At 36.6% G+C, this 19,987-nt stretch overlaps 1 protein-coding gene across 1 annotated transcript in view; it reads left to right on the top strand.

Moving 5' to 3' along the window:
• The first annotated feature begins 354 nt into the window (after positions 1 to 354).
• The window catches only part of LOC138704228 (follicle-stimulating hormone receptor-like), a 312,886-nt gene continuing 293,253 nt past the window's right edge, over positions 355 to 19,987 (top strand). Inside the window, exon 1 of the mRNA XM_069832109.1 lies at positions 355 to 411. The gene's annotated coding sequence lies outside the window, so the exon portion shown is untranslated. The remainder of the gene's footprint in view (positions 412 to 19,987) is intronic.

Here is a 19,987-nt window from a genome sequence, read left to right as displayed (position 1 = left end):
TGCCTATGATTCGCGAGGAGAAAAGTGCTTCATCGTCATGAGTTTGCGATTTGAAAATCACCATTATGGTTTGTTATGATCGTTATTAAATCCCACTTTTGTCAGATTTACTATGCTGCCATCTAGTTGTTACGTAAGGTGTCACGTCATTTCAGTTGCACTAGAGACTGTACTGCCATCTCGTGTTCGTTTACGGCGGACGGGTGGCGATCCTGGCGGTTGTTCTCTTCAAAGTGCTTCCGATATTATAGGGATGAACAATCTGTTACATATTATGATCTAGGCTAAAACTTAGAGAGTGGACAAGTAATAACTCGTGGTTTATCCTTGTTCCAGAGTACTCAACAACGTTCGTCTACTGCAGAGCATCGAGGCGAGAGCTTTACATAACCTTACGGAGCTTCGAACAGTGTGAGTATTGATATCAGAAATGTGTTCGGAAAATGTAGCCCAAGATGCAGTGAAGAGGGAATTGGGACATAAAAAAATTGTGATAGGAACATAGATCTACCCCTCTATTTCACAACTTCATTAGACGTCAAATGGGACACATGGCATTTCTGCAGTGTTATGTAGTTTTAGTTCATTTTGCACTGCAAGAAGTATGTATGCATGTATGTGGGTACAGTTTGTTTGTTTTTTGTGTATTTTATATTCCTAACAGGGCTTTTGTATATAGAGGAAACAAATGAAAACCTCACATTTTCACTATTCATTGTTAGCGCGACTAATATTACAGTTCATAAATGGAGCCAATTATATTTGCAGGTGCATGTAGTCGTGTTTTAAAACTTCTACTTCTTTGCGCGTAGGCTATTAGTGTGTGTTAAATAACAGGCTATGTTATTGCGTATGGATGGAGATAAGGTAGAGCAGTTGGAAAATTGTGTATTTCGTTACAACTCGTGTTTATTTATTACCATAACAAAAACAGATTCTCTCATGAATAGTAGAAGTACAGTAGACTTTTCCTGAATATCGTGAAATAAAGTTACCATAAGCCACGTATAATGTAGGCCTACATAACGTTTTAATAAATCGTACAATAGTTTCGAAATGACTTACTTTCAAGCACTAAAGTTTGTTTTACGCATTAAAGCAGGGATACAGAACTGGCGCGAGAGGGGTGAAAAGCATTGGGAAAGCGTTGGTTCCCCGTCCACAGTCCACCGGAATTAAATGACGTATCCGGGGCCCGTACGCAATCACATAAGACAGACATTGAATACAAATCCTCTCCCCTACCAAGTCAATGACGCGGGAATGGAACGAAGTGGTGAGTGACGTATCCGGTGAGTGACGCAACGCCACAATTGTCGCCCACTTCTCCAAGCCTGCATTAAAGTTTCTTTGACGCACTCTTTCTTAGAGTGGAAATATTGAAAACGAAATTCATTAGCATGGCTTAACATGGGTTATTCTGTGAGGGGAATAAAGCTAGGAGGCTCTTATCGTAGATTTACGGTACACAGAAAAACCCTAGTCCCTACAGAGAGCTTTAAGAAACATTTGTCGGTCATTTTTCGCCGATGAATGTTTCAAGTCCTAGCAACCTTCAGGTTATGCTAGTTAGTATTATATTGTACAAAATACCGGGCCTAACTGTATTGTGGTAAAGCCCAAATACATTTTCCATTTATATATATACAGTTATGAAATTTCGTGTGATGTTTATGGGAACAAAATTTATAGTACTACCTGCTCTTTCGACCAGTGCCCTGTTAAAATAGTCTTTCAGCTCGCATCCTAACACTTTAAAAGTAGCCCACATAAATTCTCAAAGCCTTCTCTGTCATTTCAATGAAGTTCAATCTATTTTCTCTCCTTTGTCTCTTCACGCTATTCTTATCTCCGAAACGTGGTTAAAGCCTTCCCTCTCATCTTCTCTTTAAGTTTAGATAATTACACCCTCTGTAGAAATGACCGAATCGGTAAACGCGGAGGTAGTGTTGCGATATATGTGCGATCGGACTTACCGTTTAAAATTGTCTACCAGTCTTCGAATGAAGTCTTAGAACATCCTGAATATCTATTCATCGAAGTCGGTGCAAGCAACAAAAAGTGCCTCCTTGGAGTTGTATACAAACCCCCTAAATCAGGATTCTTAAGTGATCTTGAAACACCTTTGCTTAATCTTGTGCCTCACTATGACCATACTGTTATTTTAGGCGATTTCAATACAAACTTATTAAATTCAAGTAATTACGCTACAGTTCAACTTAAGAACATGTTTGAGTCTTACAATATATCCATCCTTCCTTCCGCAGCTACCCACCACACCACATCGGAGATACTTCTTGACATTATTGCCACGACTAATTCTCAGCTAGTATTAACGAATGGACAACTACCAGCGCCGGGTATCTCAGCTCACGACATAATCTTTCTAGAATATTCCTTGTATTGTCCAAAATATAAACCTCACATCACATCATACCGTGACTTGAAGCATATTGAGCATGATGAATTAATCAATGACGCACTTAGCCTGCCTTGGACTGAAGTGTGGAATTTACCAGACATTGACGACAAAATCGAAAAATTTAACGACCTAGTAATTCAGTTATACGATAAACACGCACCCTTGAAAACCAGACGAGTTGGTAGACGCCCTGCGCCTTGGATGTGCGATGCCATAAAATTACTCATGACAGACAGAGACACAGCTTATCGTAAATACAGACGGAGCAAGGACGAATTAGATTATAATACTTACAAAGTTTTAAGAAATAAATGTAATCAAGCAGTAAGAAATGCTAAATTACGCCATGCACATTCCCTTATTCTACCTTCGGTCAGTGCAAAAGAATTGTGGCGTAACCTTAATAACCTGGGTCTAACAAAAGCAAAGCCTCGTGTAGATAACTTCAACTTGTCACTCAATAGTCTAAATGAACATTTCGTCACTGCTCCACCTGAACCATTACATAAGCAAAAGACTCTTGAATTTCTCAGATCTTACCCCAACCTGTGTGGGATAAATTCTTCTTTAAATACATTAACCCGACTGACGTAATGAAGACGCTGCGACGTATGAAATCGAAAGCCCAAGGTATAGACAATATAAATATCACTCTCCTGTATAAAATAATAGATGTGATCCTGCCGACCGTCACCCATATATTCAATGCATCTATTATGACTGGGTCCTACCCCTCACTCTGGAAAATGGCATTAGTGAAACCTTTACCTAAATCTAACACACCTTCTACAGTAAAGCAATACAGACCGATATCAATTCTTCCCACTCTTACAAAAGCATTAGAACATATTGTACACGGACAACTTACGAACTATCTCGACGAACACAAACTCTTTGATGACTATCAATCGGGTTTTAGGCATGGACACAGCACTACTACAGCCCTACTTAAAGTGACTGAGGACATCCGTGAAGCTATGGATAGGGGTGAAGTAACGGCACTAACTGTTCTCGATTTCAGCAATGCCTTCGGCTCTGTTGATATCGACTTGCTTCTTGCAAAGATGAAGGCTTTGCACCTGTCAGACAATACCTTGAGCTGGATGGACTCCTACCTACGGGACCGCCAACAATGTGTTTCACTAGATAATCAATTCTCCCAATGGCGATGCACAAAGGCAGGAGTGCCGCAGGGCTCCGTATTAGGACCACTACTTTTCTCTATCTACATTAATGACGTATCAAAGAACTTACAGTATTGCCGATATCACCTCTATGCCGACGACCTACAACTTTACATTACATTCCAGACCCAATACGATCAATGAATCGATTGACAAGTTAAATTGTGACCTAGCCACTGTCTCCACTTGGGCGGCCAATTTCGTACTCGCACTTAATCCAAGTAAGACTCAAGCCATAATTATTAGACATAAGCGTTTAGTTAACTCCCTTAATAACAGTAATCTTTCAGTTGTTACCCTTAACAACACACTAATCCCTTATTCATCTGTCGTAAAAAATCTTGGCTTCTTTTTTGATAATAATCTAAGTTGGAATTTTCAAGTTAAAGAAACGATAAAAAAAAATCTGTTCCTCCATTCACTGTTTGAGTCGCTAGAGAAATTTCTTGCCCCAGCAACTAAAACTTACCCTAGTACAAACCCTAGTAATGCCGCACTTCGATTATTGTGACGTTTTGTTAAGTGACCTAAGTTCTGAACTGTCAGGCAAGTTACAGCGAGCTCAGAATATGTGCGTCAGATACGTGTGCAACATCCGACGATATGATCACATATCACCTTCCTTCGCAAGTCTTTCGTGGCTCCGACTTGAAGAACGGAGAACTACACTCTTTGTCTTTACTCTTTCGAATTCTGCACACCTTAACACCAAATTACCTTTCTTCTCGTTTCTCTTATCTATACTCTAACCACGACGTAAATACCAGATCACTTATCTGTGGCACGCTAAGTATACCTCTTCATAGAACATCTTGTTATTCATCATCTTTTACAATATCCACCTCGCGTCAATGGAATTCCTTGTCACAAAGTATTAGGGGCTGCAACACCTTTAAGAACAGCTTAAAAGATAATCTTATTAGCATTTCACTCCAATCATACTGATTTAAACTATCACTGACTACATTGTTACTTTTTTCTTTAGACATCATCCTGATTGTGCTGTATTTTCAAAATTGTCTCATAATAATCTCTTTCTATTATCTAATATTATTTGTAATATATTAACATTCTATGTATTTTAGTTTAATTCTGCTACACAGTTTATTTCAGTGTTTAATTAATAGTTCATAGTATTTTGTTGTTTAATTCGTAAATAACTCTTGTATACATGTAACTCTCATCTAAATCAAATTGTTGAATTCTTTGTAAGTTCATGCATATGTATATACACTTTTTGCTGGTTGAGTGGAAGAGAAGGCCTTACGGCCTTAACTCTGCCAGCTAAAATAAATCATTATTATTATTATTATTATTATTATTATTATTATTATTATTATTATTATATTTAGTAAAAAAATCTGAAACTCGCCTCAACTCACTTCGTTGAAATATAAATTCCTCTAGGTATATTTAACCTATTTTCATTTCAAGGTAACGTTTCTGCAAATACATTCTTTCACCAGTTTGACTATCTTTCACTTCCAAGAGCTTGGCAGCCAATCCTATCACTGTCACAATATTTAATCACATTATTTACTATTTCTAACGAGCTTGAAAGGTTTCTTTCATAAGCTCACGAACTACATCTTTTTTCTTGTATGGGCTATGTGGAAGGGCAGATTGTACTTTGAAAACAGCTTTTCTTAAAGTACTTAAGCTTTTATAGGTTCCGAGTGCTCTTTCAGATATTGTGTTCTTTTTTGCTTTTTCTGTTGCCTATTTCTTTATTCTTGTTCTCTTTTGCTAGCTTTCTCTCTTTGGAGCAGCAATCTTTCATCATTAGGACACTTAACTTTCTCCTTTCAATAATTATTCTTATTTTTTATGTGTCCCTTTTCAGATACTTTGCTCATATCTTTTCATTTTCTTTTTTTTCTGCTCTACATTTAGCCATCCAATTCTTGTATTTTGTAGTTTTACTCATCTCTAAATCTGTGGCAGAAACATTGAACTTATTATGGTCTTCACTATTATGTATTATGTTAGGTTAAGTATACTCTAAATTTAAAAGCCATAATGGATATCCTTTAAGCTGTTATATAAGTTGAGTTAAACACAAGGTCCGTCTATGCTTATATATTTTTGAACAATTAACTAGAAGTTATTTTACACATTTTTTGTTTAATAAATATTTAACGTTTTCGACTCGACTGAGTCATCTTCAGAAAATTATGCCAATGAATGCATAAATACATCTGTACAAGTAAATAAAATAAAATAAAATAAAGAATTGTTCTTCTCATTCTTTACGGAAATATTTCTTTGCATTTTTCGATTCACTTATCTCCTTTGAAATAAACATTCTTTGATATTAAGCCATCGCTGCGCTAGTAACTACCCGAGGAGTGTACTCACTGAAACATGTCAACAAACCCTGCTGGTACAGGTGAACTAGCGAGTTGGGGTTGAGAAGTTGCGTTTTATAAGTTCTAAATGTACTGCGTTTGCCGACAACTGTGGTTAGGTGATAAACTAAACTATTTCGGAAAGCACATGTTTGATGGAAACACATGTAATCTTGATAACAATGTTTGTTTTAATTTATTTTAATTTGACATAGGTATTTCGTACTTAAACAGAGTTTCTTCAATGGTTCCTGTGTAGTATAATAAATTATAATTAGCCTATAGTTTTACATAGACATTCGTATATTAATCGATACTTTCACGTTTTTAATCAATCAATATTTCTACTGATCCAAACACTTTTTCACTATTGAGAATTGTGGCTTTATATCCTTTTATATTCCAATTCTTGTATTAAATCTCCAGGTAATTTGGTTACACATATGAAGGTATAACTTCTGTACTTTACCTTCAATGTTACGAAAGAATTCCATTAAAGAATTTCCTATAAAAACGCTTCATGCACATTGATAAATGGTATATCCCATGTAAAATTCTTCCTATATAATTTATGGACAGAAATGTGCTAGAGGTGAAATTCGTGCAAAGAATATCAAATATTGGACGAGATACAGAGCTCAAAGTTCCGCTAGGGTGTGTCCAAAGTTGAATTGATATACAGTAACTCTTCTACTACTGTGTGAAACTTTCATACCGTTAGTATTTATAAGTTGCTTATTTAGCAACACTATATCAACTACTAGGTTATTTAGCATCGATGGAATCGGTAATAACGAAATGGTATTCGGCGAGACGAGGCTGAGGATTCGCCATAGATTATACCTAACATTCGCATTAAGGATATGGAAAACCTCAGAAAACCCCAATTAGGTAAACAACCCAAGCGGCACTGGAACCCACGCCCAAACACCGGATTATTCCCGTTACTACGATAGAAATTTGGATAGGAGAAACGTTTTACGGTACTGTGCATAATCTTCCTCAGATTATCTTCATTGATTTATGATTGTTGAAACTGAAAATATCATCATCATCATCATAATCATCATCATCATCATCAACCACAAGGATTTGTTCTATTGGCCTGTTCCGTCTTCAAAGTTTATGTCGTCTATCCATCTTGTTCTTGGTCTACCAACATTTCTGTGTCCTCTTGGTTCATAGTTCAATATTACTTTAGGTAACCGATCTTCATTCATTCTTCTTATATGTTGGTACCAATTATGTTTTTGTTGTATTTTCTCAGTAAAATTAAAAATATTTAGTTGTTGTGTATTTTTGTTCTTTTGGTGATCTAAAACAATGAAACCAGCAACACTTCGAAGGAATTTCATTTCACTGGTTTCAATTTTCTTTTCAGTTGTTCGGTTTATAGACCAATTTTCTGAACCATAGGTTAATAGTGGGACAGCTAACGTTGTATAAAATTTTAGTTGTGTTGGACGTTGTGTTTTATTTTTTAAGGTTCTTCGTATTGTTCCACATATCTGTTGAAATTTACTCATTTTACTTTTGACGTCTTGTTCTTTTAAGTGTGATATATTGCAGCCTAAATAGTTAAATGAGGATACCTGTTCTATGATTTCAGGATTTAAAACTATTTTATACCTTCTGTGATTAACTCCTTCAAAGACCATTGTTTTTGTTTTATGATTAGAAATTTTAAGATTATATTTTTCCATTATTAATTGTAGTTGATAAGCTGCCACTTGTAAGTCATTCTCCGATTCTGCCATCGAGATCTGATCGTCAGCAAAAAGCATGGACTTCAATAATGTCGTGCCTATATTTGTGCCGGTTATTATTTTATTCTGCCATTCTTCTGTGGCTTTATCAATACATATGTATATTGAATAATGTTGGAGATAGTGGACAGCCTTGTTTAACACCCTGATTTACAATTATTGTATCGCTTGCCTTGTTTGCTGTTCTTACTCATATTCTTGTCTCGTATAAGCTTTTAACAGTTTTCACTAGGTGTGTTGGATATCCTTCTTTGTACAATATATTCCAAAATATAAACAATAGTAAAATATATAGAACATTTCAAACGACTTTAATCCGTATTGACATGCAGATTGATTCATAATACATGTAGCCTATACTGGAAACAAGCTGCTGCAAAAGTTGTGAAATCTACATCAGTGGTTCTCAACCTTTCAGAGACGGCGGCCCGGTAAATTATTTTTCTATAAGACGAGGGGTCGGTCCAAACGAATTTACTCGTAAATATTTTTCTAATTTTTTTAGAAGTTCACACATTTAACTAACGCAAGTATTGATACGGGTAATTAAGTATGACGTACGTATTCTTAAGACTTAAAAAGTACCAGTCGCTGAAGCTTTGGAAATAATTGTGGCGCTGGGTGCAACAACAGGTTAACTTGAAACCCAATGTTTTGAGAAAAACATAGTCAAAGTTTGCTTCTGATTGAGGTTCTGGCTGATATGTATTAGATTGGTGCATAAGTTCGTAGCATTTTGCTGCACTTTCATTCATCTGCTGTCCACGTTTCCATAGCAACCAAGTATTTATTTACGCTACGAACTTATACACCAATCCATCTATTACACTGCGTAACAAATTTTAACTTTTTTCTTTGCCCTGGACATGTGATACATGTTTTCTGTATAATTTGAATCTCCTGAATAGGAATATGGCAATATAAAATAGTTGTTGGTTAAGGTTTTTAAGAAATGTTCGAATTTATATCTATTCAAAATACTGCTTTACTTAATGACAATAAGGTTAAATACTCATTATTCAGAAGATGACAGCTTTCCTTTTCTGCATTTTCTTTTATACTAGGCATCAGGTACATAACGAACTAAAGTCCAACAGTAGTCTGATAGCATACTAGTACTCCACTGACCTTGGTATCTTTCTTTCATAGTTTAAATTTCTTGATGAATACGCACATCACTGAAATCGCCACAATTCTGGGGGAAAAGGTGAAGATGGAAGTGAAGGAAGTGAATTTTCAGAGACATGTTACAACCCATAGTTTCATACGCCAAGAGTAAATGTTGCACTATTCTTCGTAGTTTTCACTTCTACGGTTACCCAGAAAATTTAATACAACCTCCTTGAATGCAATGCAGGCGGCTCTCTTCCTTCCAACAAAGAATCGAAGTGATTCTTCTTCATTATTTCTCTAATTTGTGTTTCATTGAAAACTCCCTCTTTTATTTTTGAGCCATTAATAGCAGGAACTTTTTCCTAGATAGACTTATGTTTAAATGTTTCAGTTTCATGATTCAACAAAATTCTTCATTAACCCAAACTTAATGTTTAAAGGGGGTACAATTACTTTACTTTGACGTACAAGAGGTTGATGTACAATATATTTCTTCCCCGGCTCTAGTGATTGTTGTGTTGGCGATATTTTTATTTTATAATGCTTATCTCGAGCACGACTGTCCCATTAGCACAGAAAACTGCAAAATGTTATGTAGTAGCCTAATTGAATTTCAAGAAGCAATGCTATAATCTTCAAATCAGCATATGTAAAACATTTGTACTTTGAATGTTATCATTGAAGCACACATTTAAAAAATACATGTCTTACACAGAATACTAACACCACGGAAATCTCCTGGTAAACTGAAGCCATTTCATACTGCGACCCTGTTTATCCCCCTCCAAATGAAACCGAAAAGGGCAATAAAACAATTTCCGCTTCCAGAAGTGCTTCTAATATGGTGGCATACTTATACTAATATTGTTTTCACATAATATGTCGTCACATTTGTAAAAAAAAAGTAGTTACACATGAAATACGGTAATTTTTTAAAATAAAATTCATAGAAAATTAATTATATTGTGCATCTCGAAAACCTGAGCTGATGGAAAATTTTGCTTGTTATTTTTTAATTCAGGAGGTCGAAATTAGTAAGAATTTTTGTTAGTTTTAGGTCTGGCGAAAAATGACTGTTGACCTGTGATATCAGGCAGTATATCTCACTAGACGATATGTGTCAGAGGAAGAACAATTGTTTGTATGCATCTAAAGTCTGATTAGTGTAATATGTAGCTAATCGGCGATATATCCAATGGAAGGGGAAAGGAACTGGCCACCCTACCCCATTATATCCTGGCCTAATTGCCTTGTAAGTGGTGCCTTATTGGTATCACTTATGAGATTCATATCTGTCTTCGGACAGTTGACTAAACAACAACAAATTATTCAAATCCAATATCAGTTACAATTTAAACGCAACCATTTTTAAGTATCGAATTCTCTCCTAAGTTCGTTCTCTTTTATCGTAAGTTTCATATATTCCGCCTGAAGACACTCTACCCGCTGTACAGTGAACTTATAGCTACCGATACACCCGTGAGACATAGGATTCAACAACCAGATCCATTATTGGATACGTCAACATGTTTGTGACTGACGTTGAATGCTTGGAATTGCGCTTACAAAAATAACACGGAAGGTAAAAGGAACATTTTCAGCATCTCAAGCCAGGTATTTTATTATCGTAAGAGTAAAACCGTCTCACAAACCCAACGGGAAATCTTTGCTGTTTACGGAGAAGAGGAGTGACGGATCGAGCGTGTCAAAAGCAGTTTACTCGATTTCGAGCTGGAAATTTCTTCGTAAAACTAAAACCTCGCACTGGGCGGCCTATGGTTACAGACATGCTAAGATATTATTTCAAACAATCCACGGATGACAACTCGGGATATGGCACAGAAACTGAATTTATCTCATGTTAATGTAGTCAAATACTTAAAATAAACTTGGTTAGGTAAATTTTCGCGACATATGAGCTCCGCGTCAAAGGAAGAAAAATAATTTGGTTCAGCGCGTTTACATCTGCTACTCCTAAATAAGACGCAATAAACAGGAAATGAAAAGTGGATTGTGTACGACAACGTCCGAAGAAGAAAATCATGACGCAAGAAAGAAGAGCCCTAAACCAGGGCTTCATCCAAGGAAGGACCTGGATATGCTATGCATTTAGATCGATTGGAGAGGAATTATATTTTATAAATTTCTTCCTACGGGTGAGATCATCAATTCAGACAAATACTGTTCTCAGTTGGATTGTTTCAAGGACCCTTTGAAGAGAAAATTTCGGAATTGACCATCAGTGGTTGAGTCGTCTTTCAGCACGACAATGTCAGACCACATATGCCTACTTCTATGGTGTCCCGTCAAAAGTTACGGAATTTCTATTAGGATGTGTTACACCTCCCACCCTATTCTCCCGACGTCATCCCTTCCGACTTTTATCTCTTCATACAAAGATCCCTGCAGTTTCGTTAATGGCAAAGACCTCATTTCCTTAGAGGACTGCAAACTAAACAGTTCATCAACCAGATGATCACCGGTTTTTGGGGGAATGAAATTTATATACTTGTGGGGAAATGGCAATATATTGTCGATAATAATGGCTCATACTGTACAAAATGAAGTTTCTTTACAAAGCCTTACTACTTCTTTGTTTTGAATTACCTTTTGTTTAATGACTTGTAAATAAATTCCATATCGTACCCGAGATTGTCCGGCAACTTCTCTGTCCTAGATGTGCTGGGGGTGTGCAGCATTTTCAGGCGTTGTTAGTGGTTGAAACGTAGCCAAGAAGCAAACGAATTTATAAGACAACCCCAATACTTGTAAATAAAGAATGGAAAACTTAAGTCGTTATTGCATAGAAAAACCGAGACCTCTTAAAATAGAGTACATAGACTTAAAACAAGTATAAAAGTATTATTTCATTAACATATACGTTATCCTTTCCAGGAATAGCCACCTCGCCATACTTATTAACCAATAGGCACAATTTTATTATTCTAACAATTACTGCTATTGATAATTACTAAATACCATCAAGTACATGATTGATGCATAGTATTTTTTTATTTTACTAGGTTATTTTACGACGCTGTATCAACATCTAGGTTATTTAGCGTCTGAATGAGATGAAGGTGATAATGGCGGTGAAATGAGTCCGGGGTCCAACACCGAAAGTTAACCAGCATTTGCTCGCATTGGGTTGAGGGAAACCCCCGGAAAAAACCTCAACCAGATAACTTGCCCCGACCGGGATTCGAACCCGGGCCACCTGGTTTCGCGGCCAGACGCGCTGACCGTTACTCCACAGGTGTGGACTTGATGCATAGTAAAGATATTACCAATTTACCTAAACTTTACCACACTTCATTATTCTTGGTGTTCTTGAAGAGAAATGATAATTCATTAATTACAGCTTGACTCAGGGATTTTGGCCCCTGCAAAAAGTAAGTAGATAGACTGAGAGCGAGTTACTGGCGGGTTGGGTCACACAGGTCAGGTCGCGCAGTCATAACACCTAACACTTCCTTCTTATCATGTCGCGGTACACTCCACCTTAAAACACAGCATTCTTCCACACGTCCCGTTACTAACCACTACGTCTGTTGACTAAACAATGTCATAATGACGTATTTTCTTGACATGAGTGTCCCTCAGCTTCGAGCATAGATATTATTTTCATTCTTCCTCTTTCCTCTTCCCCTTCTATGCGCATTTGTGATGAAATATCTTTCTTATGACGCAACACACAGCTCGCTCACTAGCAGAACAACCAAGGACAGAGGCCAATATCGAATCGAACTGTACGTATGAAAGCTTAGTAGATTGCATAATTTCGTAGCATGTTCCTTTCCCATAGTAATTGAAACTTTGTAAGACGTTTGTTTGAAATTTGTCAGTGTTTATTTTGATATCGTAGTATTATCTTACTGATTTCTTGTTGAATATTTCAACTTTTAAGAAAGTTTGTATTAATTATGGACTAGGGACAATGGAGTGTCAAGTATAAAAACAAACCGAACATTTCCATGCTACCATTTTGTTTGAGTTTAACCGAGGAGTAAAAGCATTTGATTTTGACATCAGCGAAAGTACGGCACGAAAATGGTTTTCTAGGTTCCAAGAAGATCATTTTAATTTGAATTATTCAGCAAATTCAGGAACACTTTGATGAATACTATTTCAACTATTTACTTCACAATAATTTACGTCAATTAACTTGGAAATTGATCAATATGTTGAACTGTGACGAATCAACTATCGTACGATATTTAAATCTCATTAGTAGTATATAAAATTGGGTGTAAGAATACCACATTGAGAGAAAACAGCAATAATTGCGTGTTATCATTTTTATGATTCTTTGTTCTTTCGTCACAGTAGTCTACAGCTCGCCAAAAATATTTATTGTTTTAGTGCCAGATTGTTACTGGCGACAAAAAATGGTGCCTTTACATCGACATTGAGAACAGAAATTAATGTATGAGAGTTGAAAAGAAGCCATTCCCCATGGAACAGCTGGTATCCATGCACGTGTGTAAATTTTGTGCATCTGGTGTGACAAAAAATGCGTCATCTACTACGAATTCTTTCCGAGAAATGTAACCATCACTCCTGAGATTTATTTTTAATAACTCAGTGTTCTTGAGGCCGCAATTCAAGAAAAACTACCAGGAAGATTGAATGAAGTAAACTTGCTGCATGCCAGTTTGTGTACTGCTAACATTTAAAAAATAGTTATCCAAGAGCTCAGTTAGGAGGTTATTCCACATTCACTATATTCTCTTGATCTTAATTTTTCTCCGTTCTTTATTGAACAGTGTCTGGGGAATCTTTTTTAATAAAAAAATCTGCCCTTTAAAATTGACGGATTTATTCAGGCGTGGCATCTAAAAACTGCCAGGATGTTGGGAGTTAGTCATGAGCAGAGGTAGGAAGTTCGTACCAAAATATAGTATTCAGATAGTGTGCAGCCACGCATACAGATCATCTCACTAGTTGTCTGCTGTGTATCCTATACTCTGTTCACATAAACAACTCACAGTATATCCGCAACTGTGGCTGGATGACGTTCGTATCTAAATTACAGCAATGTGCACAGTAAAGAAGTAGTTTCTTTACGTGCTAACGTTTGCAGCGGAGTTGTGCGGTTTAATGAGCGGTTTTAACATGGCAAAATTTGCGTATTTCAATCACACGACGTCGAATGCAAAACTTCAAGATTTACTGCTAATCATACAAGCCTATCAGCAAATGGAGATATATATTACATGGAAATAATGCAATGTGTATGTATAATGTAAAGAAGGAATATTATTTCAGGGTCGCTGTGCTACGAAACATTTATATGGAATACATTTCTTTTCATGGGGGATATAATAATCAAGATAAACATTTTACTTCAAAATTTGACTCAAAAGAGACATAATGTTTTGCTTTTTCGACCAATGTATGGTGTTGGAATGTTTCAACATTCAATATAGAAATGACTGACGCTGCGATTTGTGGAAGAATAATTATTCTTCAAATATATATACCAATCCGCAGAAATCGCAATAGTCATTAACGCAAAAATTCAAAGTGTTCTTGAAACGAATTATACGCTTAATGCGATGCGCCATATACGAAATCCACTGTTATATTTGTTGTGCGACCGTCACTTAGGTCGCACTGTTTGCTAATCGGATGGCTACTGCGTTCGACTTCCGCTCATACTTATCAGGATTTCTGACACCACCATTTTCGTCAACAATGGAAAACAATTTTGCTGGAAGAGCTGGAGCTCTCAGGATGCTATAGGAAACTACATGGTTACTAAACTTAGTCTGGATTGATTACAATGAAAACTCTACTTGATTTATTATGAATTTACAAATATATACATGAAAGTTACTTACAAGATATTTCATTGGATGACGCCATGCCGCTACCAAGTCTCTCGATTCACACTCCCTGAAAATCTTCACTGTCTCAACTAACTTGCTGAATCTCCTCACCAACACTTTTTATGTTTCGTTATCGGTTTCCCGCCCCGGGTACCGACCACAACATCCACCAGGTGAGATGGGCTTAAAACCCCTTTTGATTTTACGTGCTTACAGATGTCGTCTTAATCAAACATCTCTTACATTTAATTTGATTCAATGCAATATAGTGATAAGTCGCTTTGATGAAACTACGCGTAAGAAAAGAGTTCGAACAATGCGTGATATAATTTAACCAATTAAAATGCATGCTTTGTTCTACTGGACCAATGCGATTAGTCCAGCAATGATCTGTGGCGTATTTTTTTATTATTTCTTTTATTTATTGGAGCTTCCTCAAATTAGAGGCTGCCATTAGACAAAGCATACAAAACAATACAAGAACAAATAGATGATGAGAGCTAAAAGAGTAAGAAAAAGGCAAACAAATACACAAACAATGGCAGTTTACAGAAGAAAAAAAAATTCAAGTAAAGAATCAATGAAAGCTAAGACGGAAAAAGAAAAATGATAATGGTGCGTCAGTTTTTTCCATACACTGAATTAGAGTCCATAAAGGTGGTTCCGTAAAAGTTTGACTGACTCTTTAATTATGAGGAGGGCCAGTTCATTCAGAAAAGATTTGTGCAGTCCCAGGGTCTTACAGAATTTAGAAGAGAAGTTGGGTATCGTTCCTCTTGCTCCAAACATCAATCCCATAACACTGATATCGTGAAGTTGGTATTTATCTTTATAATACGGGATGGTTGGAACGTAGATTGCTCGTTTCTCCTCATGCACGTCTTCGGGCTGTCCTTTGTACGTTTCAAACCTCATGGTGGGGTCGATTATCATACCCTGAGACAGGGATTCGCTAATGGCGATTATGTCAATTCCTCTGTTACTGCCATTGTAGGCGGTTCCGTGGACTTCTTCATAGACGGTGTATTTTAGTTTTTTAAGGGCATCGGCTATTTAGTTCTAATTGCATGGTGCCTATGTATACGCAATGTTTCGCCATAAGGGCAGGCTCCCAGGACATGTCCAAGGGTTTCTATCTCACTGAGGCATCGCCTGCAGTGGTTGTCCTGAGACCTACCGGGTATGGCTCTTAAAGCGCTTACGTTGGCAGTCATCTTGATAGCCTCCTTCCATTCACCGCTAGTCATTCAATCGGGCTTAGTTATCCATTTGTTAGAGGGAGTGAATTCACTGTACAGAATAACGCCTTTTCCCTTTTGAGGTAAGTTGCACCATGCGTTGTACTCTCGCTGGCGTAATTCGGTCCTAATTTTTCTGATGGTTATTACTCCACTCGTAGAAGTTAGGTGTTCAGTTTCATCGATTTGAAGGTTGTTCAAACAATGTTTAGCTTCCTCCATTAGACATCTAGTGTTGTTTATGTACATATTATTACACATATTCAACTTCATGCAAGAGTTGACGTGTTGCAAGTAGGCTTCCTAACGTGCACAGAAAATACCTAAGCCTTTAAAGTTTTTGTCGGAATACAACTTATTGTCTGGAATATCCCCAGGAAGTTGTAGGATGTCCTTAATTGAGCTTTTAATAAGAAGATCTACATCTTTGAGGAACTTGACAGGTAATTTATCGGGAAGGGTTGTTTGAAAAGGGTATACAAGCTTCGGACAAATGAAGGAAGAAACCACGTTGTATTTTTGGTAAGGCTGGAGCAAGGGTGAGGTGGTTAGACGTTCTAACTGAGATCGGAGGGCTTCCATAGTTCTCGCGGAGTCGAAAACGGTTTCGTCATTGTAAGTTACTCCAAGATATTTGACGGTTTCATTGATGTCTAATGCGGGCACTTCTGTAGTGGAATCGAGGTAAATAAAAGACGTATTAAGTTTGCCGTTTACAATAGAGATGCATTTAGATTTTTTCGCGTTAATCTCCAATCCAATTTCATGAAGTCTTCTAGTTGCTATTTCGGCAATATGTTTGGCAGCTTCAGAGTCTTTCCCAACAATTACCACATCATCAGCGAAGCTCAGAACGGTTACATTGGGAAGACCCGATACGAGTTTAAAACCATATTCTTCGGCAAGTTCTTCGGAAGTAAGCTCATGAAGGATGTGATCCGTCGCGATGTTGTATAATGAAGGCAATAAGGGTGAACCTTGCATCACACCTCTTGATATTACTATAGGTTCCGTTTTTCTGTGGTTAACCTCGATCTGAGTGGTATTAACTTCCTGTAATTTAGCGATAAGTTCGGCTAAGGGAGATGGCACATTGAGAGAGGATGAAGTGTTTCTCAGATGGAGGTGGCAAATATTGTCAAACGCCTTACGAATGTCCAAGAATACCAAGGTGGTATTCGTTTTTCTGGATTTGGCCTCTTTTAAAATAGAATTAAGTAAGGAAGTGTTTACTAAAGTACCGGGGCTGTTTGTGAATCCACGTTGGAAATCGTGAAATGTAACAATTTTCCTAAGACGTTTGTCGAGTACACGCTCGATGATTCTTCTTAATATGGAACAAATGGTAATTGGTCGCCAGTTGCCTAAGTCAGTAACATCGCCTCCTTTGTAGATTAATATAGTCCGTGTTTTTGTGAGGCAAGGAGGTATTTCACACAACGATAGCATACGTGTTGCAATTAAATAAATTATTTCATAGCAAACTACATTACGAATTGCTCTCATAAGCACTTGGTCGGGTCCAGGTGATGTATCAACAGCTATTTTGTTAGCAGCCGCTACAATTTCTTTTTTGGTTATGGTAGTGCTAAACGTTTCAGTCGGGGTTAAATCATCTGCATCGGAGACATGTTCGTAAGAAGGACGAATGCAATTATTAGGGAAGGAAAAATCTTCGAGAAGGAGTTGTGTACATTGTTGACGTTAATAGTACAGCGCTGATTATTTTATCTCGGTACCGAATGAACAGCTTTTCTTCTTTGATTAAAATATTGGAATTGTGTAAGTTGGTACATGTATTTCGATCGACGTTTTTCCCTATCTCTCTTTGTTGCGCGTTCGGGATTGCTAGACTGCTCGTAAGAGCGTTGATTGTTGAGTAAACATTTATCCTGTCTTGCTTCGTAATATTTACGAGCTGGGTTTTTCGTGCCAGGGAGTAATGTAATGGCGTTAGCAAGAAATTGAGAAAAATTGTCAACTTTACTATAGAAATCCTCTTCAGTAGTAATATTTTCAAATTCAGCTTTCCAGTGAGACATTTCTTGATGATATTGATTTAACTGCCTAGAAGAGGAGTTATGTGGAGTTTGTCTGACAGGAGACTTCTCTGTGGTGATGGGATCCAAAATAACGTCAGGACTAGCTGATGATATTAAAGTTGTATCATTGTGTTCATTGCTACTATGTTTTTTTTTTATTTTGCCAGTTGGGCTGTCTTTCGACTATAGCAATCCTATGTTTTTCTGGATGGCACGTGCTATATGAATTTTAATGCCATGTTGTCCACGATAAAATTTCTCACAGTGGGGGTAAGGCGTAGTAGAGGAAGGAATGCTCGTACATTGTGAATTGCATTGAGTATTATCCTGTGTGGAAGAATTTTGAGTGCAGTTAGGTTCGTTATATTATGTTAAAACAGGAGATGTCTCAGAGTTTAATTTGCAACTCATTGTATATGATCATATATAAAATTAAACGACTTTGTAGAAGCTAAGAATAAATCATAAAGTTGTTCCATGTTTTCTAATTATTATTTCACACTAGATCATAGCTTTTTCCTGTTATATTTAATATGCACATACACAGAAAGAGTTATATAATTTCCGCTCACTTTGTATAGCTGTTCGCATTCATTTACTCGTTTCATCAACTGAATTATATGCAGCCCATTATTAGCTGGAGGAGGAATAATCATGGCAATGAGATTTCTTCGAAAATTCACAAGAATATCTTCAAGATAGGGCAGTTATAACGGAATATAAGTTTTTTAAAAGAAATAGCTTGATTCTTGAAAAGTGAATGAATATACAGTAAATAAAATGAAAAAGTAAAATATTTCAGAGTTGTCCTTGGTTACAAACGTAAACAGATTTTAGCAATGTCTTCTCTTAATATTTAAAACACTATAACATAATGAAAAACACTCCTAATATTTTCAGTAAGCACTGACGCACTATTTCACCGATACACAAAATATCCACCAAAATCTTCGAAGAAGAAAGCGTCAAAATTGGACTAATTATTGTATGCAATAGGAATCTCGCAATAACAAGTCATGGCCTACTACTACTGATTTACCACACGCGCGTCAAACTCTATAATGCTGGCTAAGCATCTATTTACTTTGCAAGCTGGGATTGCATTGCGCATCTTAACCGTGCATTCCGCTGACACTGTTCCTGTTTCAAATTTAATACTCCACAGGAAATCATGCTGCAGGGCGCTCTTTAGCCCTGGGGCATAACAGATTCAAAAATCTGTTGTTCACTTGGTGATACAGTAAGGAACACCGTATTATATTTCAGATTTGCTCGAGTTACGACTTATGACGTAGAACAAACATTTTCAGGGCACAAATATTATTTTTATGAACATAGAAAAGTATATATATATATTTTTATAATCTGAAAATGCAAATTATTACTAATTGTAATAAGGTTAGGTACATATTATGTATTATGTTTGTTATTCTTGTATGTATGGGAAATTATTTTGTATTGAAAATTACAAAGAATATAATTGCAAATTATTATTTTTATACAATCTTAATTGTTCATTTTGCTTCTTATTCTAAGGCCGTGGATTACTGACACAAAAATGATTTTGTTACCACCAGACTACACTAGATGTTTGTTTTACTGGTTTGTTGACGTTGAGAACTACGTCACTACAGTTCATTCGGTAGATGTAAGGTAATGTTGCCTATTTCCGTGGTACCCCTAATCCCGTGATACATTTTTAAAATTGAATGTCAGTCAAAGCTTTGCCGTTCGACCATAGCGCCAAACATCCTTCTCGGAAGATTACATCTTTCGCTTACATTTGAGACTTCGGTGAACTTCCTAGTAAGATATCCAACCCCGTTATATTCAGTGAAAAGAACGTATCACGGAATTAGGCAACTTTTCCCTATTGTCCAAGCTAACGCAACTTAACAAATTTTGATACGAACCTCTTACCTCTGATCATGAGCAATGTAGGAAAATAGATTGATTATTAGTTATTTTAAATATTTTCTTTATGTACAATAAATAATTTTTAGTTAATTAAAAACGATACGATTTTATGCACCTCTCTAACAT

The sequence above is a fragment of the Periplaneta americana genome, chromosome 8 (genome assembly GCF_040183065.1).
Source record: "Periplaneta americana isolate PAMFEO1 chromosome 8, P.americana_PAMFEO1_priV1, whole genome shotgun sequence".
Lineage (NCBI taxonomy): Eukaryota > Metazoa > Arthropoda > Insecta > Blattodea > Blattidae > Periplaneta > Periplaneta americana.
This window is presented reverse-complemented; position numbering and strand designations above follow the sequence as displayed.